This window comes from Coregonus lavaretus, assembly GCF_964263955.1.
Source record: "Coregonus lavaretus genome assembly, chromosome: 7".
Lineage (NCBI taxonomy): Eukaryota > Metazoa > Chordata > Actinopteri > Salmoniformes > Salmonidae > Coregonus > Coregonus lavaretus.
In genome coordinates this window covers 52,825,459-52,841,988 of record NC_139994.1, presented here as the reverse complement: position 1 = coordinate 52,841,988, position 16,530 = coordinate 52,825,459, and the positions used below count along the sequence as shown (strand labels likewise).

Genomic DNA, 16,530 nt, shown 5'->3' with positions numbered 1-16,530 from the left:
GCTCCACTCATAGAACTGGAGTTACACTCCGGTAACTAATAGTTTTACTGACAACACGGTGGGGAGCGACACTTTGTGTCGCATCACTGTTGAGCGTCAGTTATTAAAGGAATATTAGAGCGGTAATTGTCTGCTTGTGCAGTTCAGTTGAGCTCAAGTATTACGTTCCTGCCCACTAGTTTTTGCTTTCCTTGGACTAGGGGCGGTGGGTTACTGAAGGCACAGTGTTCAGCGACACTTTGTGTTGCGACACTGTAGTACCAGTAGTTATAGGGATATTAGAGTATTAACTGTCTGCTGTGTTCAGTTCAGGTTTTGCTCATGTCCTCAATTCTAGAGATGTCTTTTAACTCTCCCGTTCAGTTTGTACTCAGCGTAGCTGATGGGAAGACTTGAACTAAGAGAAAAGAATGCAGGACTGAAGTGGCTGGTCTCCATCAGGTCCGCTCTTTTTCTAGGAGAGCGACATATATGGCATGACTCCTGACTGACGTGTTTCAGTACAGTAGTAGGCATGTTATTGATCTGCCCACCAGTGCATAACTGGGTTGGGCGGAATGATGAGGGAAATAGTGGTTGTAACTTTGTTTACATTACTATTAGACTGGTCATATAATATTGACGGAATTGTGACGTCATCTATCTGCTTGTTCAGATTAGTATGACTCATGTTCTGGAGTCTACCCACTAATCTTTGGGGATCCATAGATTGAGTGTGGTGGATTACCGAATACACAGTGTAGAGTGACACTTTGTGTCATTCCATTAGTGATCGGTTTTGTTTTGACAGGATATTGAGGCACCATCTATCTGCTAGTTCAGTTCTATATCGTGGAGCTCCGCCCCATAGGGGAGCTCTGCTCCTATTGGTTTACCCTCTGCCCTAAGGCAGCATCAGCCTGAGACAAAATTATGCACACACCTGCAGCCAATAGGAGTACAGGTGTCCCTATAAGAGGGGATGCCTCCCCTCAATCTGCCTCCCTTTATCTTCAGCGACTGAACTAGACTGAAGAGCCAAGAAGAGACGAAGAAGCACGAAGACTCCAGTCATCAACGTCGTCTAAATGAGCACACCGGGAGATTTCCCACCCCCAAAAGCTCTTTTCAGAGCTCAGTGCAGATGCACTTCCATGGCGGCCGGTGACCACCACGACCTATGTTTCGTGTGTTTGGGGTCCCATCATGCCAAGGAAGGCGTCTGCAGTCCCCCGAATTGCGCCTCCTGCGCCCTCCTTTCTTTGAAGGAGAGGAAGCAGCGTTGGGCGTTTTTCAGGGAGAACATCCCCCTTGAGGACGTGCTGTCAATACTAGCCTCTGCTTCAGAGGCGTCGTCTGACGGCGCAGACTCGGGGGAAGATAGGGACTTTGAGGAGGGGTCTGGCATTCCGATGGAACAGTCAGACCCCATCCCTCATACTTTCAAGCCCCCCTTTCCTTTGGATAGCGAGAGGGCTTGTAGTCCCTATAGCGAAGAGGATACGAGCTCTGAGAGATCAGAAGCTCTGTCTTTCGCTGCAGCCTCTCTGAGATTGGATTTTCCGGGTCTCATTGAGAGAGCTGCCAGACGTCTGGACATAAAGCTGCCCCCTCTTCCCTCCGCACCGGAGGTTGATATGATGGAGGGCGGACCTTATTCCAGGCCAAGGAGGGCGGCAGAGCCAGTGGCTCCTGCCATGCCTTCTTTGGCTAGATACGTCGAGGGCTCGTGGGAGGCACCTTTAGCGGCGTGTTCGCCGGTCAAAGCGTACCTCCCATTCACGAGAGTGGAGGGAAGGTTCCAGGGTCAGGGAATCCCCAGGTTAGAGAGCGCCATGGCGGCGTATCTCGTACCGGGTTCGAGTCCTTGGCCCTCTTCCAAGAAGGCCACGTTGCCATCACAGAAGGACCGTCTCACAGCATTGCTGTTAGAGAAGTCCTTCAGTTTGGGAGCCCAAGCTGTAGCAGCAGCTAATAATATTGCCCTCTTGGCGGCCGCTCTGTCCCGTTTAACCACGGGTAAGACAGAGCTGGTACCGGAGGAGGTGGAGGAGGCGTCCAGGATTTCTGGCGCCATACTTCACCTAACACAGGCGTCTGCAGTCTGCGCGGGGAGGTCGATGGCCACTTCGGTGGTCGGGGAACGACACCTCTGGTTGTCTTTGACTTCCATGAAGGAGGCAGACAGGACGTCTTTATTGAACGCCCCCCTCTCTGACGACGGCCTCTTTGGGGTCGCTGTCAAAGAGGCGACGGAGAGGTTCTCTAAGCTGGAGGAGGACAAGAAGCAGCTGGCCAAGCACCTGCCATTGGCAGGGCGACTGGGCCCGGCACCGTCACAGAGGCCATCTACCTCCGCCCCTCAGAGTAGACCGGGATCTACAGCGAGGCGGCGTACTCGGCGTCATCCGGCGGCTGCAGGCAGCAAGGGAACATTGGTGAGGACGCCGACCTGGCCTTCCAAGGGAGGCAAGAGGAGGCGCACATGACGGGACGCGGGGGAGAGAATAGAGGATCCGTCGACATTGAACGTATCCACTGTTCCCCCCCACCCTTCGGTTGAAGGGATGGGTGATGTGATTGCTATTGTTGATGTATTCAATAAAGAGTTGGCTCCACCTGACTTTGTCAAAAAAGAGCCCCTTTTCCATAATACGTCCGAGAGCGTTCAAATCTCACCCTCTCTTCCTTACCACTCTAAGAGCCGTTCAGCCCACCGAGGGTGCGTTGCTGAACAGGCACTCAGAGTAGGTACACATAACACTTCATGTATAAGAAGTGCTCTACATAGCAGGCAGCAGTCTCTGTCAGATTCTGACATGATGACGCAGCCGCTATTTGGGGATGGCGCACTATCACAGACTAAGGTCTCTGTTAGTACGAGCCAGACCCATGCTGCGTTCACGGAGGGTCCGATTACCGCGGTCATGAAGGTGTCCAGAGTATCGGCGCCCCCAGACATTATGACACAGCATCTATCTGGGGATGGCGCACTATCGCAGACTAAGGTCTCGGTTAGTGCGATTCAGACCCATGCTACATTCACGGAGGGCCGGATCACTAAGGTTATGGGAATAACCAACGTATCGGCTCCTCTGACAAAACGAGCTAGTACTCACCACACTGAGTGTGAATCAACCCACCAGGGGAGCAGAGTTGAACACACACAGAAGGTGAAGGTTAAGAGGGTATCAAGGCGCCGCCTTGTTTTACCCCATAGAGACCTCATACTACAGACTTCTAGGAGTGCTGTAGTGAAGGGCTCTAATAGCGAATTGCAGTCACCTAAGATGACGCAATCGCTTGCCGGGGATGGTGCCCTGTCGCAGGCTGTGGCCTCGGTCAGTGCAATTCAGACCCAAGATGCGTTCAAGGAAGGCAGGAATACGACGGTTACGAGTTTAACCGACGTCTCTGCTCCTCTTTCTCTCTCAGAACGCATTGATGGTTCCTCTCCCTTTCTCGGGAGGCCCACCTTGGGCTGTTCCACCACTTCAGTGTTGGGGAACAGTGGCGGTAAGGGCCATAGAGGAATACAGGTCCTTCCTACTGAATGCACCACAGCTTCGTGCTCAGCCGCTTTCTCTGCATTGCTGGCAGTGGCGAAGAAGCTGTACCCTCTCACGCTGGCTAGAACAGACGTTGCAGAAGGGTTATGCTCTCCAATTCCATCGGACCCCACCCCCGTTCAGGGGAGTGGTGGAGACGGTGATGAAAACGCCCCAAAAAGTGGCCGCTCTGGTTTCAGAGATTACGGAACTTTTGGCGAAGGAGGCGGTCACAGTAGTTCCCCAGGAGCAAAGGAACAAGGGGCTATATTCGCCCTATATCCTGGTGCCTAAAAAGACGGGGGGAGTGAGGCCGATTTTGGATTTACGCATTCTCAACGAGAGCGTAACCAAACGGCCCTTCCGAATGCTAACGACAAAACGTCTGCTGGAATGTGTCCAGAGAGGGGACTTTTGTACGAGCATAGACCTAAAGGACGCGTCCTTTCATGTGCCGGTTCAGCCGCGTCACAGGAAGTTTCTGCGGTTCGCCTTTCAAGGGGTGGCGTACGAATACACGAGGATGCCATTTGCGTACGCCCTGGCACCTCGCACATTTTCCAAGTGTGTGGAGGCGGCATTGGAACCGTTGCGTCGTCAGGGGATACGGCTACTAGCCTACCTGGACGATCTACTGGTTCTCGCCCCGTCAGCAGAGCTGGCGATCACTCACACAACACAGACAGTGATTCATCTCACAAGTCTGGGGTTCGCTGTGAATTGGAAAAGAGCGCGCCCTGGCCCACTCATCAGATTGTCTACCTGGGGATACAGCTAGACACTGTGAGGATGAGGGCTCGAATTTCGGACCCCCGAAGGGTAGCCCTGTTGCTAGCCCTGAGGAAGTGTCGTCTGAATCACACGGTGACGGCGCTGTCGATCATGTCACTTTTGGGTCTCATGTCGTCAGCCCACTCTGTGGTTCCGCTGGGACTCCTGCATATGCGCAGGATGCAGCGATGGTTCGCCCAACTAAGACTAGACCCATTGCGACAATGTCATTGGTTGGTGGTGGTTCCACTCTCGCTCAGTGCAGATCTGAACTATTGGAGAAACCCGCGCGTTCTTACGCACGGAGTCCCAATAGGCAAGGTGTCCTCCTACATCCCAGTGTTCACAGATGCATCTCTGATGGGATGGGGAGGGACATGTCAGACTCAAGCGATAGGAGGTGTGTGGCCTCTCTCGAGTCGCCACATCAACCTCTTGGAGTTGGAAACGGTTCGACTGGTTCTGACCCACTTCGCGTCTACCCTTCGGGGTCGCGATGTGCTGGTCTGGTCAGACAACCGGACCACAGTAGCTCACATAAATCGCCAGGGAGGAGTCAGGTCTCCTGCTCTCCATCGGGCGGCAGAGGAACTGTGGCTGTGGGCTCACGAGCACCTTCGCTCATTGAGAGCAGCACACATTCCGGGCTACTTGAACGTAGGAGCAGACCTCATTTCAAGAGGGGGTCCTCGAGACGACGAGTGGTGTCTGCATCCGGACATTGTTCTCCAAATTTGGGAACAGTTCGGGAGAGCCGAGGTGGACCTATTCGCGTCACGCGTGAACGCGCAATGTCCTCTATGGTTCTCTCTGAGGGAACAGGACGAACCGCCACTGGGAAGAGACGCCTTCGCGCACCAACCGTGGCCGAGAGTTCTCCTGTATGCATTCCCTCCGCTGTCCTGCATTCTCCCACTGTTAGCCAGGGTGAGGTCAGGAGGGCTGTCAGTGATACTGATAGCCCCCGATCGCCCAGGGGCTCCTTGGTTTGCGGAGATGAGTCAGATGTTGATTGCGCCACCTTGGCCAATTCCACATCGACGGGACGCGTTGTCTCAGGCGGGGGGCACGATAGGGCGATTGCCCATAATCGGCCAACCACTGAAGGCCTGGCTGCTGAGAGGGACAGGCTAGAGCGCCGTGGGTTATCTGACGCAGTGATCAGGACCATACAGGGTTCACGTGCCAGTTCCACTTCTAAGATGTATGCCAGTAGATGGAACGTGTTTTCACGATGGTGTGTCACACAAGGTGTAGACCCCATGAGCTGTCAGGTGGAGAGTATTCTCTCTTTTCTACAGCTTATGTTTGATAAGCAGCGATCGCCCGCCACCATTAGGGTGTTTGCAGCAGCGATTTCAGCTTGTCATGAGGGGTTTGGCAGAGACAATGTCTTTAGCCACCCTCTAGTGAAACGCTTCCTATTAGGAACGCGGCAACTTAGGCCAACACCTAGAGTCACGCTTCCTCAGTGGGATTTGGCTTTGGTACTCGAAGCGCTATGTAAGTCGCCGTTCGAGCCATTGAATCAAATACCCCTCAAGATGCTGTCTATGAAGACAGCACTGTTGCTCGCTTTGACTACAGCTAAGCGGGTCAGTGATTTGTGTGCTCTTTCGACGAGACCTGACTGTCTGGCCATCAATGGTGACCTGAGCAGAGCAGTGTTACGTCCTAACCCGGCATTTGTGCCGAAGGTTATTAGGAGTTCATATAGATCACAGACCGTGGAGCTGTGGGCGTTTTCTCCTCCTCCTCATAGAGAGAGGAGTGAGGAAAAGCTCCATCGCCTGTGCCCAGTACGCGCTTTGGCGTGTTACGTTGAGCGCACAGCAGCGATTAGGTCATCGCCTCAGCTGTTTGTGTGTCACGGTGCTGCTGCACTAGGTAGACCACTTTCGAAACAGCGTCTGTCTCATTGGCTTTGTGAAGGCATTGAGACAGCTTATGAGGCAGCGGGGCGACAGTTGCCTCAGGGTATCAGAGCTCACTCCACTCATGGAGTAGCAGCTTCTACTGCCCTTTTCAGAGGAACAGGGGTAGAGGATATATGTAGAGCGGCGTCTTGGTCGACACCGTCTCCATTTATCCGTTTCTATCTCTTGGATATGTCTTCTAACTCTTTGGCTCAGTCTGTACTCAGCGTGGCTGAAGGGAGACATTGAGCTAGGAGGAGAGGAATGCAGGACTGTAGAGACAGGGTCTCTATCAGGTCCGCTTCTGATAGAAGGACATATTTTTGACATGACTCCTGACTGACAGGTTCAGTACAGTAGAAGGCATGTAGGTTGACAGAGGGTGATGTCATCTATCTGCTTGTTCAGAATAGTATGGGTCATGTTCTGGGATCTGCCCGCTAATCTCTGGGGTTCCATTGAGTAAGTGGGGCGGCCTACCGTGTTCACAATGTAGAGTGACACCTTTGTGTCATTCCATTAGTGACTGGTAGTGATGTATCAGAATATTGAGGTATCATCTATCTGCTAGTACAGATTAGTATGGCCGGTATTCTGGTGATCTGCCCACTAGTCATTGGTTTTGCCATTAGACTAGCTGGGGTGGGTCTTGAACCGATGACGCAGTATATTGTGACACTTGTATTTTACACAGTGGTTACAGTACTGCGGGAATTGGTTGCAGCCATTGCTAGGCCTGACCTTTTCGTTTCGATGGGAAGTGTTGGGCTCGGCAGGGAGTACATTTTGGAGCGATACGCTCCGCCTTAAACCAATAGGAGCAGAGCTCCCCTATGGGGCGGAGCTCCACGATATAGAACAATTAGTTACCGGAGTGTAACTCCAGTTCTATGAGTGGAGCGGAGCCCCATAGGACTTAAGGCCCTGCCGACCCTCTCTAGTCTCACTGAAGATAAATATTTCGGGAGGCAGATTGAGGGGAGGCATCCCCTCTTATAGGGACACCTGTACTCCTATTGGCTGCAGGTGTGTGCATAATTTTGTCTCAGGCTGATGCTGCCTTAGGGCAGAGGGTAAACCAACAGGAGCAGAGCTCCCCTATGGGGCTCCGCTCCACTCATAGAACTGGAGTTACACTCCGGTAACTAATCGATTAGTATGGCTCATGTTCTGGATGCTACCCACCAATCTTTGGGCCTCCATAGATTGAGTGTGGTGGATTACCGTATACACAATGTAGAGTGACACTATGTGTCATTCCATTAGTGGTTGGTATGGTTGTAACAGGATATCTGTGCAGCGGCGTCGTGGTCGTCACCGTCTCCATTTATCCATTTTCTATCTCTTGGATATGTCTTCTAACTCTTTGGCTCAGTCTGTACTCAGCGTGGCTGGGGGGAGGACTTGAGCTAAGAGAGAGGAATGCAGGACAGAGGAGACAGGTCTCTTTCAGGTCTGCTTCTGATAGAAGGACATATTTTAGCATGACTCCTGACTGACATGTTCAGTACAGTAGAAGGCATGTATTGATCTGCCCACCAGTGAATAACTGGGTTGAGGCGGAATGATGAGGGATAATAGTAGTAACCTTGGTTACGGTACTATTAGACCGGTCATGACAAGTTTGACGGAATGTGACGTCATCTATCTGCTTGTTCAGATTAGTATGAATCATGTTCTGGGATCTGCCCACTAATCTTTGGGGTTCCATTGATTGAGTGGGGCGGGTTACCGTGTACACAATGTAGAGTCACACTTTGTGTCATTCCATTAGTGGTCGATATTGTTGTAACAGGATATTGAGGTACCATCTATCTGCTAGTACAGATTAGTATGGCTCGTGTTCTTGTGATCTGCCCACTAGACATTGGTGATGCCATTGGACTAGGTGGGGCGGATTTGGACCGATGACGCAGTATATTGTGACACAGTGTGTTGCAGTACTGCGGGACTTGGTCGCAGCCATTGCTAGGCCCAACCTTTTCATTTCGATGGGAAGTGTTGGGCTCGGCAGGGAGTACATTTTGGAGCGTTGCGCTCCGCCTTAAACCAATAGGAGCAGAGCTCCCCTATGGGGCGGAGCTCCACGATATAGAACGATAGTTACCGGAGTGTAACTCCAGTTCTATGAGTGGAGCGGAGCCCCATAGGACTTAAGGCCCTGCCGACCCTCTCTAGTCTCTCTGAAGTTAATATCTCGGGAGGCTGATTGAGGGGAAGCATCCCCTCTTATAGGGACACCTGTACTCCTATTGGCTGTAGGTGTGTGCATAATTTTGTCTCAGGCTGTTCGCTGCCTAGGCAGCGGGGTAAACCAATAGGAGCAGAGCTCCCCTATGGGGCTCCGTTACACTCCGGTAACTATCGTTAGCTATAGTAATTGGGGTCGCTATTGTAGTTTGTTTAGTGAGCGTGCCCAGTCTGAGACTCTGCTTGGCGACGTCGTCGATGGCCCCACCGGTGCTAAACAAGAGGAAGACGACAATGGTGGCTTTCAGTGGCAAAACGGCCCAGAGAGAGTAAGAGTAGTGTAAGGGGAACACAGGAAGAATTACATCCCTTACTTGGCGGAGCTAAAGCTCCTTGATGTGCGTTGTACCAATGCCTCTCGGGCCTCTGCTCCCGGATCACCACTCAGCTCCACAGCCGCCCACTTCCTCACATGAATTCACCAGTAAGACTTCTCGTCCCACAGACACTGGTCCAGCGCAATCACAGCAAACACCCAAGACATGGACACTTGCATAGGGGACCGATCCCCATCGGAGAGACATTCTCTGCTCAACTCCCAGCCCCTAACATCACAAAATACAGGGCATTAAAGGAAATTACAGCCAATCCCCAGCTACCTGTCTGATTAGCTAACTCGCTGCAGGTGGTTCTGATCACACCAGCGCCCTCACCCACTTATCCACTTATCTACCAATCCATCTCGTGACACAGCCATTGCAATTTTGAATTTTCTTCAGATGAAGGAGAAGAACAGCTGTCAGCGCCGTAAATCGTTCTCGTGGATAATGGCATTTTATTTTATTATAAAATCATAACATTGATTTATAATATGTTTTTCACCTGGCGGGTGACAGAGGAAGAAGATATTTTATTCAACTGCTGCAAGCAAGAGTTTTCACTGAGCTAACGTTAGCTAACACAGCTAGTTAGCTCCTTTAGCTTGCCACCACAACATGCAATGTGACTGACCAAGTGTCAGGCATCCGTGTGTAGCGGTAGGAGGGAGTCAGGCGCAGGACACAGAGCTAGTAGACAACGTACTTTACTCGTAAATAACAAATGAACAAAAACTCCACACAGGGAGGAAAATCCCGCTCACCAGTAGATAACACCAAACATAGAACAAACACGCACACAACACAGTGGGAGCCAGAGGGTAAATAGGGAATAAATCATAGACATAATGGGAACCAGGTGTGTACAATGAAGACAAAACAAGTAGAACACAGAAACATAGATCGGTAGCAGCTAGTACTCCGGTGACGACGAATGCCGAAGCCTGACCGAGCAAGGAGGAGGAGCAGCCTCGGCTGAATCCGTGACAGTACCCCCCCCCCCCCTTGACGCGCGGCTCCAGCTGTGCGCCGACACCGGCCTCGGGGACGGCCAGAAGGACGCGGCGCAGGGCGAGTCGGATGACGACGGTGGAAATCCCTCAACATGGAGGGATCAAGGATGTCCCTCCTAGGGACCCAGCACCGTTCCTCCGGACCGTGCCCCTCCCACTCCACGAGATACTGCAGGCCCCCCACCCGACGCCTCAAATCCAGGATGGAACAGACCGAGTACGCCGGTGCCCCCTCGATGTCCAGTGGGGGCGGAGGAACCTCCCGTACCTCAGACTCCTGGAGTGGACCAGCTACCACCGGCCTGAGGAGAGACACATGGAACGAGGGGTTAATACGATACTCAGGAGGAAGCTGTAACCTATATCAAACCTCGTTCAATCTCCTCAGGACTTTAAATGGCCCCACAAACCGCCGACCCAGCTTCCGGCAGGGCAGGCGAAGGGGCAGGTTTCGGGTCAAGAGCCAGACCCGGTCCCCCGGTGCATACACCGTGGCCTCACTGCGATGGCGGTCGGCGCTCGCCTTTTGTCGCCTGATGGCCCATTGCAGGCGTACATGGGCAGCGTTCCAGGTCTCCTCCGAGCGCCGAAAGCATTCATCCACCACAGGTGCCTCGATCTGGCTCTGATGCCATGGTGCCAGAACCGGCTGATAACCTAATACACACTGAAATGAAGAAAGGTTAGTGGAGGAGTGGCGGAGGGAGTTTTGGGCCATCTCTGCCCAGGGGATGAAAACCGACCACTCCCCCGGCCGTCCTGGCAATAGGACCGCAGAAACCTACCCACATCCTGGTTTACTCTTTCCACCTGCCCATTACTCTCGGGGTGAAACCCTGAGGTAAGGCTGACCGAGACCCCCAGACGTTCCATGAACGCCCTCCAGAACCTTGAGGTGAACCCTGATCAGACACTATATCCTCAGGTACCCTGTAGTGCTGGAAGACGTGTGTAAATAGGGCCTCCGCAGTCTATAGGGCCGTAGGGAGACCGGGCAGAGGAATGAGATGGCAGGACTTAGAAAACCGATCCACAATGACCAGGATCGTGGTGTTCCCTTGTGACGGGGGAAGATCCGTAATGAAATCCACCGATAGGTGGGACCACGGCCGTTGTGGAACGGGTAGGGGTTGTAATTTCCCTCTGGGCAGGTGTCTAAGTGCCTTACACTGGGCGCACACTGAGCAGGAGGAAACATAAACCCTCACGTCCTTAGCTAAAGTGGGCCACCAGTACTTCCCACTAAGACAGTGCACTGTCCGACCGATGCCAGGATGACCAAAGGAGGGTGACGTGTGAGCCCAATAGATCAATCGATCACGGACATCTAATGGCACGTACATACGACCCTCTGGACACTGGGGGGGAGTGGGCTCTATACGTAACGCCCGCTTGATGTCCGCGTCAACCTCCCACACCACCGGTGCCACCAGACACGAAGCCGGAAGTATGGGAGTAGGCTCCATGGACCTCTCCTCTGTGTCATACAGCCGGGACAGAGCGTCTGCCTTTGCGTTCTGGGAACCTGGTCTGTAGGAAAGGGTGAACACAAAACTGGTGAAAAACATGGCCCACCTTGCCTGGCGAGGGTTCAGTCTCTTCGCCGCCCGGATGTACTCCAGATTGCGGTGGTCAGTCAAAATGAGGAAAGGGTGTTTAGCCCCCTCAAGCCAATGCCTCCACGCTTTCAGAGCCTTAACCACAGCTAACAGCTCCTGGTCCCCCACATCATAGTTGTGCTCCGCCGGGCTGAGCTTCTTCGAAAAGAAAGCACAGGGGCAGAGCTTTGGTGGCGTACCCGAGCGCTAAGACAGTACAGCTCCTATTCCAGCCTTGGATGCGTCCATTTCTACTGTGAATGCCAAGGAGGGATCCGGATGAGCCAGCACTGGAGCCGAGGTAAACAGGTCCTTCAGGTGACCAAAAGCCCTGTCCGCCTCAGCTGACCACTGCAGTCGCACCGGTCCCCCCTTCAGCAAGGAGGTAATGGGAGCCGCTACCTGACCAAAGCCCCGGATAAACCTCCAGTAGTAGTTGGCAAACCCTAAGAATCGCTGCACCTCCTTAACCATGGTTGGAGTCGGCCAATTATGTACGGCCGAAATGCGGTCAATCTCCATCTCCACCCCTGACGCGGACAGGTGGTGCCCTAGGAAGGAGACAGACTTTTGAAAGAACAGACATTTCTCCGCCTTGACGTACAGGTCATGTTCCAACAGTCGACCAAGCACCTTGCGGACCAGGGACACATGCTCGGCTCGTGTAGCGGAGTATATGAGAATGTCATCTATATACACCACTACACCCTGTCCGTGCAGGTCCCTGAAAATCTCATCAACAAAGGATTGGAAGACTGATGGAGCATTCATCAACCCGTACGGCATGACGAGGTACTCATAGTGCTCAGATGTGGTACTAAATGCCGTCTTCCACTCATCCCCCTCCCGGATACACACCACGTTGTACGCGCTCCTGAGATCCAATTTGGTGAAGAAGCGCGCCCCGTGCAATGACTCCGGCATACTAGCAATGAGAGGCAGTGGATAACTGTACTTAACAGTGATCTGATTGAGACCACGGTAGTCAATGCACGGGCGTAAACCTCCATCCTTCTTCTTCACAAAAAAGAAACTCGAGGAGACAGGTGAAGTGGAAGGCCGAAAGTATCCCTGTCCCAGAGAGTCAGAGACATATGTTTCCATAGCAGCCGTCTCTTCCTGTGACAGAGGATACACGTCACTCCGGGGAAGTGCAGCGCCTACCTGGAGATTTATCGCACAATCCCCCTGTCAATGGGGTGGTAATTGAGTCGCCTTCTTTTTACAGAAGGCGAGAGCCAAATCGGCATATTCGGGGGGAATGTGCATAGTGGAGACCTGGTTTGGACTCTCCACCGTAGTTGCACCTATGGAAACACCTACAAACCTCCCAGAGCACTGACGTGACCATCCCTTGAGAGCCCTCTGTTGCCATGAAATCGTGGGGTCATGAGAGGTTAACCAGGGAAGCCCCAACACCACTGGAAACGCAGGAGAATCAATCAGAAAGAGACTAATTCTCTCCTCATGACCTTCCTGCGTTTTCATCCAGAGTGGAGCTGTGACCTCCCTAATCAGGCCTGACCCTAAAGGGCGACTATCTAAGGCATGTACAGGGAAGGGCACATCAACAGGAACAATAGGAATCTCTCATCTACGGGAAAACTTACAATCAATAAAAGTTCCCAGCTGCGCCTGAATCTACGAGCGCCTTATGCTGGGAATGCGGGGAAAACTCTGGAAATTCGATGTGCGCAACAGGGAGCTCTGGGTGAGTCGGGTGCCAACTCACCTGGGACGGTCCACCAGTGCTCTGCCTGCTGCCTCGACTCCCTGAGGACCCTCCCCAGCACCGACCAGCAGTGTGTCCTCTGCGGCCACAGTTGGTGCAGAAGACGGCCCCCCTTCCGGTCTCCCTGAGAGCAGCACCTCCGAGCTCCATAGGTGTAGGGTCGGAGGTGCTGGGGGATGGAATGGACGGACCCTGATCCGGACGTCTGCGGGTCGCCAACAGGTTATCCAGCCTTATCGACATATCCACCAGCTGGTCCAGGTTAAGGGTGGTGTCCCTGCAGGCCAGCTCCCGACGAACGTCCTCCCGTAGGCTGCATCGGTAGTGGTCAATCAGGGCCCTCTCATTCAATCCCGCGCTGGCAGCCAGGGTCCTGAAGTCCTGTGCGCTCCTCTTCCCCTGTCTGAGGTGGAACAGACGTTCCCCCGCCGCTCTCTCCTCCGGTGGATGATCGAATACCGCCCGGAAGTGGCGGGTGAAATCTTTATAGCGCACCGACGCTGCGTCTATTCCTCCCCACTCGGCATTGGCCCACTTGAGCGCTCTCCCAGACAGACAGGAGATGAGGGTGGACACGTTCTCGTATCCCGAGGGAGCCGGGTGGATGGTAGCCAGGTAGAGCTCTACCTGGAGCAGAAAACCCTGGCACCCGGCAGCTGTACCATCATATGCCCTCGGGAGCGAGAGCCGAATCCCACTGGACCCAGGTAACGAAGGGGTGGACAGCGGTGTGGGTTGCTGTGTAGTTGGAGGAGGTGTAGGAAAACCCCCTCTCTCCCATCGCTCCATGGTGTTCAACACGCGCTCCATGGCTGTGCCGAGAGTCTGTATCATGGTCTCCTGCTGTCTGCCTACAGTGGGGAAAAAAAGTATTTAGTCAGCCACCAATTGTGCAAGTTCTCCCACTTAAAAAGATGAGAGAGGCCTGTAATTTTTATCATAGGTACACGTCAACTATGACAGACAAATTGAGGAAAACAATTCCAGAAAATCACATTGTAGGATTTTTAATGAATTTATTTGCAAATTATGGTGGAAAATAAGTATTTGGTCACCTACAAACAAGCAAGGTTTCTGGCTCTCACAGACCTGTAACTTCTTCTTTAAGAGGCTCCTCTGTCCTCCACTCGTTACCTGTATTAATGGCACCTGTTTGAACTTGTTATCAGTATAAAAGACACCTGTCCACAACCTCAAACAGTCACACTCCAAACTCCACTATGGCCAAGACCAAAGAGCTGTCAAAGGACACCAGAAACAAAATTGTAGACCTGCACCAGGCTGGGAAGACTGAATCTGCAATAGGTAAGCAGCTTGGTTTGAAGAAATCAACTGTGGGAGCAATTATTAGGAAATGGAAGACATACAAGACCACTGATAATCTCCCTCGATCTGGGGCTCCACGCAAGATCTCACCCCGTGGGGTCAAAATGATCACAAGAACGGTGAGCAAAAATCACAGAACCACACGGGGGGACCTAGTGAATGACCTGCAGAGAGCTGGGACCAAAGTAACAAAGCCTACCATCAGTAACACACTACGCCGCCAGGGACTCAAATCCTGCAGTGCCAGACGTGTCCCCCTGCTTAAGCCAGTACATGTCCAGGCCCGTCTGAAGTTTGCTAGAGTGCATTTGGATGATCCAGAAGAGGATTGGGAGAATGTCATATGGTCAGATGAAACCAAAATAGAACTTTTTGGTAAAAACTCAACTCGTCGTGTTTGGAGGACAAAGAATGCTGAGTTGCATCCAAAGAACACCATACCTACTGTGAAGCATGAGGGTGGAAACATCATGCTTTGGGGCTGTTTTTCTGCAAGGGACCAGGACGACTGATCCGTGTAAAGGAAAGAATGAATGGGGCCATGTATCGTGAGATTTTGAGTGAAAACCTCCTTCCATCAGCAAGGGCATTGAAGATGAAACGTGGCTGGGTCTTTCAGCATGACAATGATCCCAAACACACCGCCCGGGCAACGAAGGAGTGGCTTCGTAAGAAGCATTTCAAGGTCCTGGAGTGGCCTAGCCAGTCTCCAGATCTCAACCCAATAGAAAATCTTTGGAGGGAGTTGAAAGTCCGTGTTGCCCAGCGACAGCCCCAAAACATCACTGCTCTAGAGGAGATCTGCATGGAGGAATGGGCCAAAATACCAGCAACAGTGTGTGAAATCCTTGTGAAGACTTACAGAAAACGTTTGACCTGTGTCATTGCCAACAAAGTGTATATAACAAAGTATTGAGAAACTTTTGTTATTGACCAAATACTTATTTTCCACCATAATTTGCAAATAAATTCATAAAAAATCCTACAATGTGATTTTCCTGAATTTTTTTTCTCATTTTGTCTGTCATAGTTGACGTGTACCTATGATGAAAATTACAGGCCTCTCTCATCTTTTTAAGTGGGAGAACTTGCACAATTGGTGGCTGACTAAATACTTTTTTTCCCCACTGTATGTTGCACTTTCACATCTGCGGTGAAAGGTGACAAAACTAGAGCTGTGTTTGTCAGACCATGAAACATGCCGAAAATCGGCCTTCTCACAAAATCGTCTGTAGTGTCCGAACGGTTTGGCCAACAAACTAATTAGTAAGCTTCTAGCCTAGTGTTTGATATGCAATGCTATTTCCTCAAAACCTGTCCTGACAAGAAGGAAAACTTTTGTTATGGATGAACATTAACCCCTAATTCTTCATCTTTTGATGATTTATTTTGGACTCTGTCTCTGCATTATCCACAGGGTAATTGTCAACTTGTGAGTCTGAAAATGGACACTGGAGGTTAAGGAATCTGCATTGTAAGTATAAATTTGATGTTCATGAACATTTGCCAGGACAAGGTCTGGCTACCTGTTTTGGTCAGGGTGCATTGTAGCTAAGCCTTACCCTAAACCTTTTCTTAACCTTAACCTAATTCTCCTAACCTGGCATATTAATTCACCTAACCAGCTATGTTAATTATCCTAACCTGCCAATTAGTTATCCTAACCTGTAATTCACCTAAGCTTCCACTGGGGCCGACCTCATTGGGTAGTCACACATTAACCCATAATTCTTCATCTTTTGTGGATTTTTGTTCACTGACTGTCTGACACATTATCCTCAGGGTAACTGTCAACTTCTTTAGACCTTATTTTCAAATACTGATGATAAGAGAAGAGAATTTCTACACTATATTTTGTTTTTCAGATGTGACCTTCCAGTGACTTTCTTAATGGTGTGTCTTAAATGTTTGTGTTGTATGCCTTTTTTCTATTGCATTTAATTACATTTCTTGTACATATATCACCATATATTATGAACTAGGTATTACTCATAAATAACAAATATATGTATTCATATATAAATATTTTGACCATAAGTAATCATGTAAATATATGACTAGCACATGTACTGTATGTAAA

At 51.2% G+C, this 16,530-nt stretch overlaps 1 pseudogene across 1 annotated transcript in view; it reads left to right on the top strand.

Moving 5' to 3' along the window:
• LOC311132585 (very long-chain specific acyl-CoA dehydrogenase, mitochondrial-like) overlaps positions 1–16,530 on the top strand; it is a 48,484-nt pseudogene that overhangs the window by 5,890 nt on the left and 26,064 nt on the right. The window contains exon 2 of the transcript in view: positions 2,227–2,417. The product of the transcript in view is annotated as a very long-chain specific acyl-CoA dehydrogenase, mitochondrial-like (transcript). The remainder of the gene's footprint in view (positions 1–2,226; positions 2,418–16,530) is intronic.